Here is a 14,574-nt window from a genome sequence, read left to right on the forward strand (position 1 = left end):
GCAAGCTAGTCCGGATGAAGAATGAGTGTATAGTCAGTCACCTATGTATGAATTCTCTATACCTGACTGCTTAAATTACTCTGTCACTTATGAACTTTAGTGCAACACCACTCTGTATTTCTTATTCCGGTAATGACGATTGCCATTACGGCATAATGTAAGCCACATTGAGCCCACAAATAGGTGGGAAAATGTGGGATACAAATGCAACAAATAAATAAATTAATTAATTAAAGGCTTGGGAGAAGAGCCAGGCTTTCACCTGCTTCCTGATGTAGAGATAGAATTGCTTCCTGTATGTATAAAAAAGGTCATTGTGATGCCTTTTAGGGTTAGACAGAGGCTAAAATTATGGTAATGGGAAAATGGATTTACATCATCTTTATATCAACAAGTTCCACCTTCCAGTGGGAGGTACAAAGTTGGAGAAGAGGGAAGGAAGAACAGCAGTTAGTGGTGGTGGTGGTGGTTGGAGGGGAGTTGGAGTAGAAGAATTAGCAAGCAGTGAAAGAGAGGAAGGAGCCACAGCAAAAGAAGTGAGTTATGATCCCCTGTAAGACTTGTAGGCCTTTTTACCTTAGCGCTTATGGAGAAGCAATGGGACAAGGCTGTTTTTTGGGGTGTTTTATTTTTTCATTTCTTCAGGTGTGTTGCCTCATTGGTTGTATCAGTTTTGCAGAGATCAATTTGTTCATCAGGGTCCCAGTTCCTTAATCATCTTTTGTCAAGTTCTTTAGGGTTTAGATATGGCCTGTGTTATATTACCGGGTATATAATTCAGGTGGGATGTAGACATGTCCATCACGTCAGTGAGAGTAGCCAATGGACAGGCTATTACACCGAGTTGTAATTTTGTGTGGCAATTTCACACTGATGTACTGTTAGATACTGTATGCATGTTACTGAACCTATTCTTAATAGGTATGTGCACAGACAAACCATCGCCTATGTTTACTAAGGTACGCTATAGGCGCGTTAGCGGTTAACAGACATTAAATGCTAGCGTACCCATAGAAATATATAGGTGCATTAGCGTTTAACACGCCTTAACTTTAAAGGCACGTTAAAAATGCTAACGCACCTTAGTAAACATACCCCCATGTTTGGTTTGTTTCAGGAGAGTTTTTTTATTTTTACTTTTTCCTGATTTTTTTTTTTTTTTTGGTGCAGGTTTCTATTTATTTCAAACATTTTTTAAACTTTTTATTTATAAAGTTCAAACTAACATTACAAGTTAAATCACTTGCACAAGAAATACAGAGAAATGCTTCCTACAAATCAAATCAAAAGGGAGTCATTACTTCATTTAAAAGAAAAAAACGAAACAAAAACAGAAAAAAAGAAGCCATACATCTTCCTCAGACCACAGAGATTGTGGGGGAGTGGGAAAACAAAAGATGGAGACCATCAGGAAAATATTTAAAGAAAAGGCCTAACCAGACTTCTTCCCAGCCATCTAAATACCAGTTAGCCAAACTATGATGTTCCAACACTAGTCAACTTCTTTAGGTCCAAAAAGGATATAAAATGATTAGATGCGACAAATATAAATTTCAACCCTAGATATTTCACAACACATTTGCACGATATTGTGTTTACCGCTTTGATCTGCTTAGTTAGCAAAGGCGGTATATCAAATGCCAATAAATAATAATAATAAGCCAGTAGAAAAGTAGCTCCCAACTTTTTTGTCTCTTCTCTCATAGCCAAAAAGTCTTTCCTTCTCTCTTGTGAATTTCTAAAATAGTTATTATAGAATTCAAATCTTGTTCACAGACAAAGTTTACAATCAATGTTGCATTTTCGTTCACTTCTGAAAAGGAGCTCTCCAGTACAGCAGAGATTATTCAAATCGTTTCCTTCCACTTGAGACTGAGCTAGAACCCCAGACAATAAATGACCTTCCAAGGGCTAAACTTCTACAGTACTCTTCTTAGAAGCAACTGGTAGATAATAAATTTTATTCAAAGGGGGATTAGCAACTCCAGGAATTTTTAAATTATCCATAAAAGTTTTTAAACATATCCACTGGGGTCATGCCCAGTACTTTGGGAAAGTTCAAAACTCTCAAGTTCAGTCTCCTACTAAAATTTCCAACTGCTCAATTTTCCGTTAAGCAAACTTTTGATCTTGAATTACTGTGGAAACAACTCCTTTTAAGATTACTAACTTCAAGCTGAATTTGTGAAATTTGATCTGAACTTTCCTGCCGAACTTTATCCAAGGACTGAGATAACTTGTCCACTTTACTCACAAGTGTTGCTATATCCTGCACAGTTTTCTCCACCATCCAGTGGCAGTCCTACCATTACACCAACTGAGGCAGGGGCCTTAGGCGGCACTCTCCATGAAGCGGCATCTCCCTCCTCTCCTCCTCCCCATGTTTACCTTCTTTTTTTTCCTTTTCTTTTCCTAAAGGTGGCAGTGGCAGCAATTCCCATAGGCTGCCCTGCCGCTGGCACTGGTCTCTTTTCTCTACTGCGGCCCACCTCTTGATGTAACTTCCTGTTGCCTCAGAGGTGGGATGGAGTACAGCAAAGAGACCAGTGTCAGTGGCAGGGCAGCCTATGGGAATGCTGTTGCTGCCACTGTCTTCTGGAAAAGAAGATAAACATGGGGAAGAGGGTTGAGGAAGAAAGGGGGAGATGCCAGGCTGTGGATGGGCGGGGGTGGGGCAGTAGCTCATCCCAGCCTCAGGCAGCAGAGTGCCTTGGGCTGCCTCTGCCAACATCACATCCAGTTTCCTTATGGCTGTCCAGATTGTCTCCAGCATCAGCAGCTTAGGATTGCCAAGTCCTTGGCTGTCTCAACATTTCCCTGCTCAGCTGCATCCTCCAAGAACTGGACTCCATTGCTTCTAGGCTGCAATATAGTGTCTCCCACTGGATCCAAAGCTGTAGACTTGGATCTGGTTACCGCTGGACAACACAGTGCCTCAACAAAACATCATGCCCCAAAGAGTCAGGCTCTCCTCCACCTGAACTCAATGCAGGGCCCTCACCCAAGCTTGCTGGCTGGCATTGTGCAGTGTAGCGATCTAGCGACTGCTGGAGAGTTTGCTGGAGCTGGGCCGAAGCTACATCTGGCGGTGGAACAGCTTTCACCGTCCCCTTCCTCTTTGTGTGCAGCATCTTGGAAACGAGGAATAAAGAAAATAAGGGGAATTTCTCTCCAGCCTAGCCAGAGTACAAGAACACTGCTACATGTCCGGTTGCCATCTTGCCCACACCCTGACCACTAAAAAATATTTTGAACACTTGTTTTAATAAAAAAAAAAAACCATGGATAAATTGATTATATGTGTTAAAAAAACTGATATGTACAAAGTTGATATTTAAGGTACAATAATAAACTGAACTGTGCATTAATAAATGCACATTCCTAATTCTTGCTGTAAAGCATTTTGGAGTCAATTTTGTATAGGCTACCATAAAATAGACAACAATATGCAGGTGAAATGCTGGACACTAAGTGCTATTCTTGAACAGCATCTGGGAGCCCTGACGCCATTACAGAATATAGCATAAGTCAGCGTTTATGCGCAGGCACTTACGCTTGGACTATGGCAGGTGTAAGTGTGGCACTTAAGCATGTAGCTTATAGTATTCTGTAAGTTATGTGTGTAAGTTTGGGTCCACCCCCTGCCCTGCCCAGGCCCCACCCATGTATATGCTCCCTTACAGATACACGGAATGAGTCAGATTCTATAAATGGTGCTCAAAAATGAGCACTGGAATAGATCAGCATTACATGTGATTCTATAAAAGGAATACACCCTTTTACAGAATCGCGCTTAGCGTCAATTCCCATACCCTAACTTTGGGCACCAGACTTATGCCTGCTTAAAGTTGGTATAAATGCTAGTGCCCAAGTTGGGCACAGAGACCCAAACTTTTCAAAACACCTGTCACATGCCCATGCACCTCCCGTGGCCATGCCCCCTTTTTGAGTTTAACGCTGTGGGATTTGGGTGCCAGATGTTATAGAATAATGCACAGCCAGATGTGTGTGCAAATCATATTTGGTGCCAATTAACATTAGTAATTAGTTGTTAGCTGCCAGTTACTGCTCATTAATGGCTCATTACCTAATTAAGTTGCACGTGCATCTCAGGATTGCGCCCAAAATTAGGTATCAAAATATGGGCACTATATATAGAATCTGGAGGTATGTGTGTTACGCTCTAAGCCTACAGACTATCACTTAGAATGCACATACCCTGAAATTATATATATTGTGCCTTCATTTCCACACGGAATTTGAAGTGTATTCTACAACAATGCATGTAACTTAATTGGTTAGGAGTTACGGATCAAGAAAGGGATCTGGGTGTCGTCGTCGATGATACGCTGAAACCTTCTGCTCAGTGTGCTGCTGCGGCTAGGAAAGCGAATAGAATGTTGGGTGTTATTAGGAAGGGTATGGAGTCCAGGTGTGCGGATGTTATAATGCCGTTGTATCGCTCCATGGTGCGACCGCACCTGGAGTATTGTGTTCAGTACTGGTCTCCGTATCTCAAAAAAGATATAGTAGAATTGGAAAAGGTACAGCGAAGGGCGACGAAAATGATAGTGGGGATGGGACGACTTTCCTATGAAGAGAGGCTGAGAAGGCTAGGGCTTTTCAGCTTGGAGAAGAGACGGCTGAGGGGAGATATGATAGAAGTGTATAAAATAATGAGTGGAATGGATCGGGTGGATGTGAAGCGACTGTTCACGCTATCCAAAAATACTAGGACTAGAGGGCATGAGTTGAAGCTACAGTGTGGTAAATTTAAAACGAATCGGAGAAACTTTTTTTTTTCACCCAACGTGTAATTAGACTCTGGAATTCGTTGCCGGAGAACGTGGTACGGGCGGTTAGCTTGACGGAGTTTAAAAAGGGGTTAGATAGATTCCTAAAGGACAAGTCCATAGACCGCTATTAAATGGACTTGGAAAAATTCCGCATTTTTAGGTATAACTTGTCTGGAATGTTTTTACGTTTGGGGAGCGTGCCAGGTGCCCTTGACCTGGATTGGCCACTGTCGGTGACAGGATGCTGGGCTAGATGGACCTTTGGTCTTTCCCAGTATGGCACTACTTATGTACTTATGTACTTATGCACTGTCAACTGGATGTTAACAAGCAATTAGCAGCACTAATTGGCATTAAGATTCATGTGCACAATTCGTTAAGGGGCCCTTTTACAAAGTGACGGTAAGCTCAACGCGGGCTTACCGCTCGCTCTTCCAGGATCACCACTGGCCCAATGTGGCCCCAAGCGTGCACCATTTCTGGGGGGAAAAAGAAAACCCCTGGAAATGGCTTGCACAGCGGCAATCCAGCGGTAATCAGGCATCGCCACACATTGCCCAGTTACTGCCAGGTTGGCATGGGAGCCTTTATCGCTACATCACTGAGTTGCAGTAAGGGCTCTCCGTCACATGGCCATGCAGTAAGAGTTCTCTTACCGCATGGCCATGTGTGCCTGGGGTCTTTTTACCCATGCGGTAAAGGCGCCCTGGCTCGTGGGAAAAACAGCCCCCGCCACTAGCACAGGGTCCTTTTCCCCCGCAGCTTGGTAAAAGGACCCCTAAGTGTATTCTGTAATGTGAAGGGGGGAGGTGGAATTCCAAATTGCACAGTTGAAAAGGGGGAGTGGTTATAGGCGTGGAATGGGCAGGGTCGTGGGTGTTTCTAAAATCTGTGTGCATTATTATAGAATACACCCACTCTGTGCCTAATTTAGGCATCGGCATAATTGTTGAGAAGTTACAAGATATTTATATGTGCTGCGATTATAATTTTGAAGAGGCATGTTCTAATGGGATCATTGTTTGATCCATGATGGTCTCCTCTACATATGAGCACATTTTTAAACGGTTGGTGATTGGTTAAACAGTGGTGTGAATTATATACTGTGAGTTATAAATACTCAGGTGATTTTGTAGAATTTCTTCCAGTGTACTTAAGAATTATATTTACCCTATTACTTGTTTGGGTTCACCTTTCAAAATTAGGCATGTAGCCACTTTGGGGTAGTTGTTCTAGCAGTTCATTTCTGCTGCTTGGTCTGTACACCAGTTTCTGCAATGGAGGGGAGAAAGGGCTAAACCAGAAAAGTTACCAGAATGTGACTTGCCCACAGTCACAAAATGATTAAGTAGGGAGACTCATAGTCACATTACATGGCTTTTTTTTTTTACAGCTTATAGCACTTAATTACATAGTAACATAGTAGATGACGGCAGAAAAAGACCTGCACGGTCCATCCAGTCTGCCCAACAAGATAACTCATATTTGCTACTTTTTGTGTATACCCTACTTTGATTTGTACCTGTGCTCTTCAGGGCACAGACCGTATGTCTGCCCAGCACTATCCCCGCCTCCCAACCACCGGCTCTGGCACAGACCGTATAAGCCTGCCCAGCACTATCCTCGCCTCCCAACCACCAGCCCTGCCTCCCAACCACCGGCTCTGGCACAGACCATAAAAGTCTGCCCAGCACTATCCCCGCCTCCCAACCACCAGTCCCGCTTCCCACCACCGGCTCTGGCACAGACCGTATAAGTCTACCCAGCACTATCCCCACCTCCCAACCACCAGCCCCGCCTCCCGATCTTGACTAAGCTCCTGAGGATCCATTCCTTCGGCACAGGATTCCTTTATGCTTATCCCACGCATGTTTGAATTCCGTTACCGTTTTCATTTCCACCACCTCCCGCGGGAGGGCATTCCAAGCATCCACTACTCTCTCCGTGAAAAAATACTTCCTGACATTTTTCTTGAGTCTAGAACAGAAGGTTAAATGAAATAGGCAGGAATTACTGCCCAAGGAATCAAAATCAGATTCAGTCAATACAATATTGTTAGTCATTATCTGGGTAATTTTCAGGGCACTACGCATAGGGACCACTAGAGGTGCTATTTTATAAAGAGGCAACACACAGCGAAGGTGGCACCAAAGATGATGTCAAAGCAAAACGTCCAAAGGACTCAGTTTACATCAGGAGTTTTATTCAAAGTATGTAATGGACTCTACACAAATTGTGTTTTGGCCACAAAGGCCTGCCTCAGGAGTCCCTGTAGTGTCGAGTCCATTGCATACTTTGAATAAAACTCCTGATGTGAACTGAGTCCTTCGGATGTTTTGCTTTGACATTATCTTTGGTGTCACCTTCACTGTGTGTTGCCTGCTTATTTTGACCTGTGCAAGGGTCTTTTGTTCTTCTGTGCTTGTTGGCTGTTTTATAAAGATCATTAGGTGCCTACCTTTCTTTAGAAAACTCGAGAGCTGGTGTAAATGTCCACATCCACAGTCTGTGTATAAATTATCTTATAATCTATGTGCATACTTGTGTGCGTATGCGAATGCCCACTGGCAAACTACATGCCATCATGTTGAAGCATGTATTTTTAGGCTGCTCAGTATTTTGTAAGAGGCTATTAATGTGTGTATGTGACCACATATGTGCATTAACGACTAAAATACTGCCAAATGGGTGTTTACTGTATCGCTTAAAGTACTTGCCCCCTTCAACAATTGCTTCCTATCTATAGCAACTAAAAAAGTAGCAGAATTTTTGCACTGGAAACAGAAATATAATCCAACTAATTCAAGCTCCCTTGACTAGCAGTGCCTTACTGCTAAGGTTCAGCACTTGAATTCCAGCTAAATGAATGTGGCAGTTTCCTCTCTAATATTGTTATATTCCTTGCAAAACATCTATCAAATCCCCTTTTAAATGCTATTATTATGTTTGCTGGTCTCCAGTGGTAACTTATTCCACAACATTACCCTTTCTGTAAAAATGACTTCCTTCTGAAGAGGCTAAACGTGCCTTTCTCCGATTTCAGGGTCTGTTGTCTAATTCTGTCCTTCTTCATTTAAACCAAACCATAGTTACGTGTTTACAGAGGCTCTGTATACTTTCACGGCATTTACTGTCTTACCACAACACCAAACATTCCATAAGCAAGAACAACTCTGTTCTCACATAATCAGTGTTTCCAATTCATTCTGTTGCCTGTCTCTGGACTTCTAAGTAATCAGTGTCAGGTTAAACATAATTTTCAGCATGACAGAATCCCAGATGCTATGTCTGCAGTTGCCTGGTAGTAAAAAGTCTTTTGAGTAGCTTATTAACGAGAACCCTAAGGCCCATTTTCTTCTTAGAACCTTTGATTATTTACCTTCCTATGTTGTGCATCATATAAGCACTTCGCTCATCTTCAAAGGTATCATATGTTTACCCTTGTGCATATACTAAGCTTAATTTGATCCTTCATCTCCTTGTTACAAACCATTTTGCTTCCTACTGGAAGTTGAGCCTCAGGAATTCTTGCAATCACACCTATGTCAAAATCATCTGCAGAAATCACCCTGTCAACAACAATCTTTAGCACATAATAAATACCCTAAAGTCAAGACAGAATTAATGGCTAATAAAATAATACTTAAATCCACTTCCGCTCATTCTACTGCTACATGCAACTTGATTGGGAACTGCTGTGTGCAATATGTTTCCTGGGAAGTGAAGAACCTAAAGTGTGCCTCTCTCCATGCTTTCTTTGCTGCAGGAAGTTTAATTTCCTCCTCTGGAATCTTTAGAACAATAGAGCTCGTTCTTAATCCCATTGCTGTGATGCACTGTCATGTTAAACCAACATGATAAATACTCCTTGGCCCAGATGCATCAACCATACGTAAAAAACCCTAAAACGTAAAAGTGCTTACTGAATTTGAAAAAACGAAGAATGCACCAAAAAAACAAGTCGCACATGTTCGGTGCGGTATTGTAAAGTACAATGCATTACAGATTCGTTAAACTGTTGTAATCCCCGTCTGTAATCGGCCCCTAAAGCATGCGCAGAGCAGCCAAGCGTTATGCTGGCTGCTCTGCGTATGCCACAAACGCCAAAACAACAACCACCAAAAAAGAAAAAAACACAAACATGTGGCTCCCCGCTTCCCCCTGCTTAAAATATAAAATCAAATCAAAAATAAAAAAAGGATCCTTTTTTTATTTTTGGTTTGATTTTATATTTTAAGCAGGGGGAAGCGGGGAGCAGCGGCGACTTCAGGGGGGGGGGGCAAGGCCGTCCATACAGGACGCTCCTGACGAGCGCCTTTGCTCCCTCCCAATCCTTTTTTTATTTTGGATTTGGTTTTATATTTTAAGCAAGTGGAAGCGGGGAGCCACGTCTTTGTGTGGGTTATTTATATTTTCAAACGTGCCAGCTTGGATTTTTATGCTGCAGGGAGAAGCGGGGAGCAGTGTCTGTATGACAGCTCAGGCCTTAATGACAGGTCTGATTTCACGTTAAATATATCGCGGTAACTGATTCGGTGCAATCGTCGGTATGGTTAGTGCATTCCGAATTGTCCACAATACAATTGAAAGTGACTCGTTTGCATTCCGTTTTCATTAGCTGCTAGCGTCGTCGGAAAATGGCCTTTAATGCATGCTACGGTTGAAAATGTCTTCGTTAAAGGGTCGTTAAAGTTTAGTGCATCTGGGCCCTCATCAGAGTAGTTAGATTCTCAGCCCCATTGTAGATAGAATGTATACATTGGAATTCCTCCCAGCAAAGGTATGACTTAATGCCAAGGAGGAGGGGTGTGCCCCCCTCCAAAATGGACTTCTGGCTACGCTCCTGCTGCCCTCATTATTTCTGTGTGTGAATTTTATATATATATATATATATATATATATACTTAATATTTAAAACCATGGTATCTTGGGGAGGGGGAGGGAATTAGGAGCCTGGGTCTTGTTATTCAGCCGGTGGCGATTAGAATTTTGCTGACTACCGCTGGTGTTTAAATCTAGAAATTCAATGCCAGACCATATCCGAGCACTGGCATTAAGTTTTCAGGTTTGTGGAGCTGGCTAACATATAGCCAGTTAAGTACAATATTCAGCACTTAACCGGCAATGGACTACCACATAAAGGGGGTCTTTTCTAAGCTGCACTAGTGTTTTTAATGATTAGCGCACGCTAAATGCTAGAGATAACCATAGGAATATATGGGCATCTCTAGCACTTAGTACACGCTTATTTTTAGCGTGCACCAAAAATGCTAGCATGGCTTAGTAAAATATAGGACTCACTTTTATGCAGTTCTATTTATGTGGTTAACCTGACTGGTTAAGTGCTGAATTTATTTTTGTCTGAACACTTGCTATACTGCTTTCACTAACTAGCAGACCAAGGCGGTTTACAATTTAAAAATGACAAACAAAGATGTAAGAAAAGAACTACAATAACTCGATAGGAAAGGAAATTTTATCATCTGTACAGCAGAGTGGTGTGGTAGCCGTGTTAGTCCACTTTTAAAGGTAATCAATAGAAATCAAACAAAATAAAACACGGAAAAGAAAATAAGATGATACCTTTTTTATTGGACATAACTTAATACATTTCTTGATTAGCTTTCGAAGGTTGCCCTTCTTCGTCACTGAAATGCTTTGATGTTTCACTTATATATACTCTCATCTACCAACATTTGCTTATTTCCGATCTGACGAAGAAGGGCAACCTTCGAAAGCTAATCAAGAAATGTATTGTTATGTCCAATAAAAAAGGTATCATCTTATTTTCTTTTCCATGTTTTATTTTATTTCTATTGATCATCCATACAAGAAGGGAACACTAGTGGGAGAGCAGGAGAGATAGTAAGGGGAGGATGGAAAGGGGTAGGAAAAGTATTAAAAAGGGGGGGGGCAGGGGGATAGGGACCACAGGGAAGGAAGAGGGATGGGAGAAGGGGGCTGTAACCTAGCGATTTAGAACCACTCTCCCCTCTAACCAGGGTTAAATGCGAATGTGAAGAGCCAGATAGTTCTGTACAGAACTAATGATAATGAAATAATGAATTCTAAAGAAATGGGGCAGAAAAAAAAAGGGGGCTTGATGCCTAGTTATTTCCAGAGTTGCCTGGTTTGGACCTGGCAAGAACAGATGATGGGTATTAAGGGAACGGAGGGAGCAGGAAGGAGAATATGAAATTGTAAGAGAAGATAAATATGTAGAAAGACCAGTCCATAGGCTCTTAAATGCAAGCTGACTTCAGCCCCAGAACACCCCCAAAATAGCTGGTTTTCAGTTCAGCGCTAGCTGGTTACTTTCAGTGGCACTAACTGATTAAGTGCCACTGAAAATGCGTGGTTAGCCCTGAACAGGTGATTTAACCAGCCAGGAGCCATTTCTGGATGGTTAAATTGCTTTGAATACTGACCCCCCTGAAATTGTAAACCACTTCTTCTGTTACCCTCCTGTTCCATTTCTTTGTCTTTTTTGATCTGCTTTTTCTCTTTTGGTTAGCTATTTCTGTGGCAGCTCTTTGCCTTTTTTTGTTTCTGTCTATTAGGATTTATTTACCGCTTTTTTGATGAAATTGATTCAAGACGGTGTACAAGAAGATCAATCTAAACATAGGAAACAGGTAATATCAACCTAAAAAATATTCAAACGGTACATATTGTGGCACAGTACACAATAAAACATCTTGATGTCAAATCATTATTATGATACGATGTCAGAATTTTTTGACTGGATTCAGTCTGTGTGTGTGTGGGGGGGGGGGGGGGGGGGGAGACTGAAGGTTTACCTACAATGTCCAAATCCTTAAACCGGCCCTGCTTTTAGTTTTACTACTAACGTCACTGCCAAAACCTGTTAGGAGATGGGAGTGGATCTCCGTGGCGTTTGTCACACATACACTGAAAAATCCTGGGGACTACAGATTCATTTCACATCCATTGGAAGCCTCCTTTCCACTAAATTCAGAGCCCAGTGCTTTCCTAGAGAAACTGTGAGATTACGTAGCCTATCCCTGCATATTGTCTCCAGTTCTTGCATATTCTCAGCCCAGTTCTGGCAGGAACTAATGTAGCTTATTTCACTATCCCCTTTTGTCAATGTACCGCCTACAAAAGATCAGGGTGAGTAAATCAAACCTTGCAGCAAAACATCCAGTGCTTCTGTAGATCCCAACAGGATAACTGCATGCAAAGGGTCAATTTTAAAGGACGTTTCCATGGCTAAAACAGTGTTTTATGCACAGTTAGGATTTTATTAAACAGTCTGAATTTTTTGCATTCCAATTTCTTTGCATATGGTATACATGTGCATAAGTGTATCCAAACTGTTTCTGGAGGTGGGGTTGGCATTAGTAATATATGTGTATGAATGTAATGTAAGGATATTAAATAGGAAGAGATAATGTGTGCATATACTTTCCGTTAGGTCAATATGGTATCATAGGGAACGTATGCACATACTTTACTTCAAAATTGACTTAATTTATGCACATAATTACTGCACACACTAGGCAGCTTGTTATAAAATTCTCCTCTTACTTCCCTTGACAGAACTCACTTTCAACAGTTAAACACTCATCTACAGAAGAGACTCGATTTTGTGAAACTAATAATGGGTCTCTCTCACATTTGTACCTGAGATTTGCTCAAGAAGCCTCAGAGTGGAGGTAAACCCTGGAGGAAATGCAGACTCTGGTTCAACACACAAACTGGAACTAGTTGAAAATGTTCAGGAAAGACATGTAGACCGGTCTTGTCAGGAGGACCCTCAATTTACAGAACAAGTCTCAATATGAGTGTTGAATGGGCAGCATTTTTATGAATAAGTTCTATATTGATTCAAGGAAGAAAAGATTAAAAACTTTTGCCTGTAAGAACCTTAAATAGATGATTTTTATTGCACAATTTTATGTTGATACAGAAGGGCATTTTCAATATGACATCTAAGTCGGACTTTGGACGTTTTGCACTAAATGTCCCAAATCCGAATAGCAAAGAAAAATGCCTATTTTCGTTTCAAAAATACCATTTTGAACAAGGTTTTGTGCTTTGTGTGTTTATCTTTTTAGGCCATTTTGGGGAAAATTACCGCACAAAATCAAACCACTGAGATGTAGGAGGAGCCGGCATTTTTAGCAGATTGGTCCCCCAGACATCCCAGGAGTGCAATGGGGCATCCTAGTGAGTTTTAGAGGGCTCATAGTTTTCACCACAAGTGTAACAGGCAAGGGGAGGTATGGGCCTGGGTCTACCTGTCTACGGTGCGCTGGGTCAGTTCCCATCAGACAATTCCCACTCACCAATTCCCATCTGGACAATTCCCACTGAAATAATTCCCACCACACCAGGGAGGACAATTCTCACCCATAACCCCAAAAAATGCAAAACACACTAGGACAATTAATGCCCCTTCCAGATCAATTTGAGGGGCAGTGCCCCCAACCCCCCCCCCCTCCCAAACAGTATGCTTACACATCCCTTTCCCCTTCCAGACAAGCAGTTCATTTGGGGGTGGCATCCAGAGGTGGCTGGTTCAAATCCCACTGCAGCTCCTTGAGATCTTGGGCAAGACACTTAACCCTCCATTACCTCAGGTATAAACTTAGATTGTGAGCCCTCCGGGAACAGGGAAATAGCTAGTGTAACTCACCTTGAGCTACTACTGAAAAAGGTGTGAGCAAATCTAAAAAATAAGATTGGGATATCGGAGGCCTTTTCCTCCTTTTTAGAATATATGGTAACTAAGATGAAGAGAGGTAATTGAGGCTTCTGTATTTTGCACTTTGAACAGTTTTGTTTGGATACAATATTGTACAAAGCAGCTCTTAATATACATAACACTGAATATTGATACAGCACATACTGGGGGTGTATGCAGTGAAATTGTTTTGTTTTCATTTGATTTGTTTGTCAGTGCCATCTTGAATAGCAGGGCAGAAGTGACAGGAGATCATTCCTGACATAAGAAGACTTTACCCTGGGAAAGTAGGGGTCATGAAAGGGATGGGGAAGGGTTTATAAAACATAACTGAGGCAGCAGCAGCATATTTAGAAAATGTCAGTCATAACAAAACAGAAAATGAAATTAAACATAATGTTCAGTATATGTTCTACGAGGGGATGGGACATTGAGAGAAGGTTGGGTTGGGGTGAGAGGTGGCAGTACTTAGTGGGAGGGGCTTGGTGGGGGAGTTCAGAGCTTCTGATTGGGGATGAAGGGACTTGGGATTTCTGATGGGGGAGGGGGGGAGGAATGGATGATTTGGAAACCGTGATTGGGGTTTGGGCCATGGCCGTGCTACTGGATTGTGGAAGTGCTACTTCATTTACTGCCTCCCCTTCAGAAGTGATGTAGTGAAAAACTTCTCAGATGACACTGGTCCAGACAAACGTGCTAAAGGCAACTTTCCTTAGAACAAAGGTGAATAGAACTAAAAACATCCCTCTAACAATGACCATGAGATAAAAGAACTTGAAGAGAAATATCTAGGAGAGGAGGAAAGAGTGCACATACATAAATTACTAAGAGAAATGATCAGCAAAGAAAATTATAGGAGACTCAAGAGGTCAATATTCAGCTGGCGACGGAGAGCATTTATTTTAGCCGCTGGCAGCATTATTCATGGATATTCAATGCCAGGCCATATCTGGACTCCGACATTGTATATCCAGGTTTATGCGTCCCCCTATCTTTTATGTGGCTATGTGCAATATTCAGCACTTAACTGCATAAGTGAACCAGCATGAAGATAGGACTGCCATTTAT

The 14,574-nt window shown here is 41.9% G+C and overlaps 1 protein-coding gene across 1 annotated transcript in view; it reads right to left on the reverse strand.

The window, feature by feature from the left end:
* KIAA1217 (KIAA1217 ortholog) overlaps positions 1-14,574 on the reverse strand; it is a 656,634-nt gene that overhangs the window by 542,780 nt on the left and 99,280 nt on the right. The window lies entirely within an intron of this gene.

Source organism: Microcaecilia unicolor, chromosome 1 (assembly GCF_901765095.1).
Source record: "Microcaecilia unicolor chromosome 1, aMicUni1.1, whole genome shotgun sequence".
NCBI classification, from domain to species: Eukaryota; Metazoa; Chordata; class Amphibia; order Gymnophiona; family Siphonopidae; genus Microcaecilia; species Microcaecilia unicolor.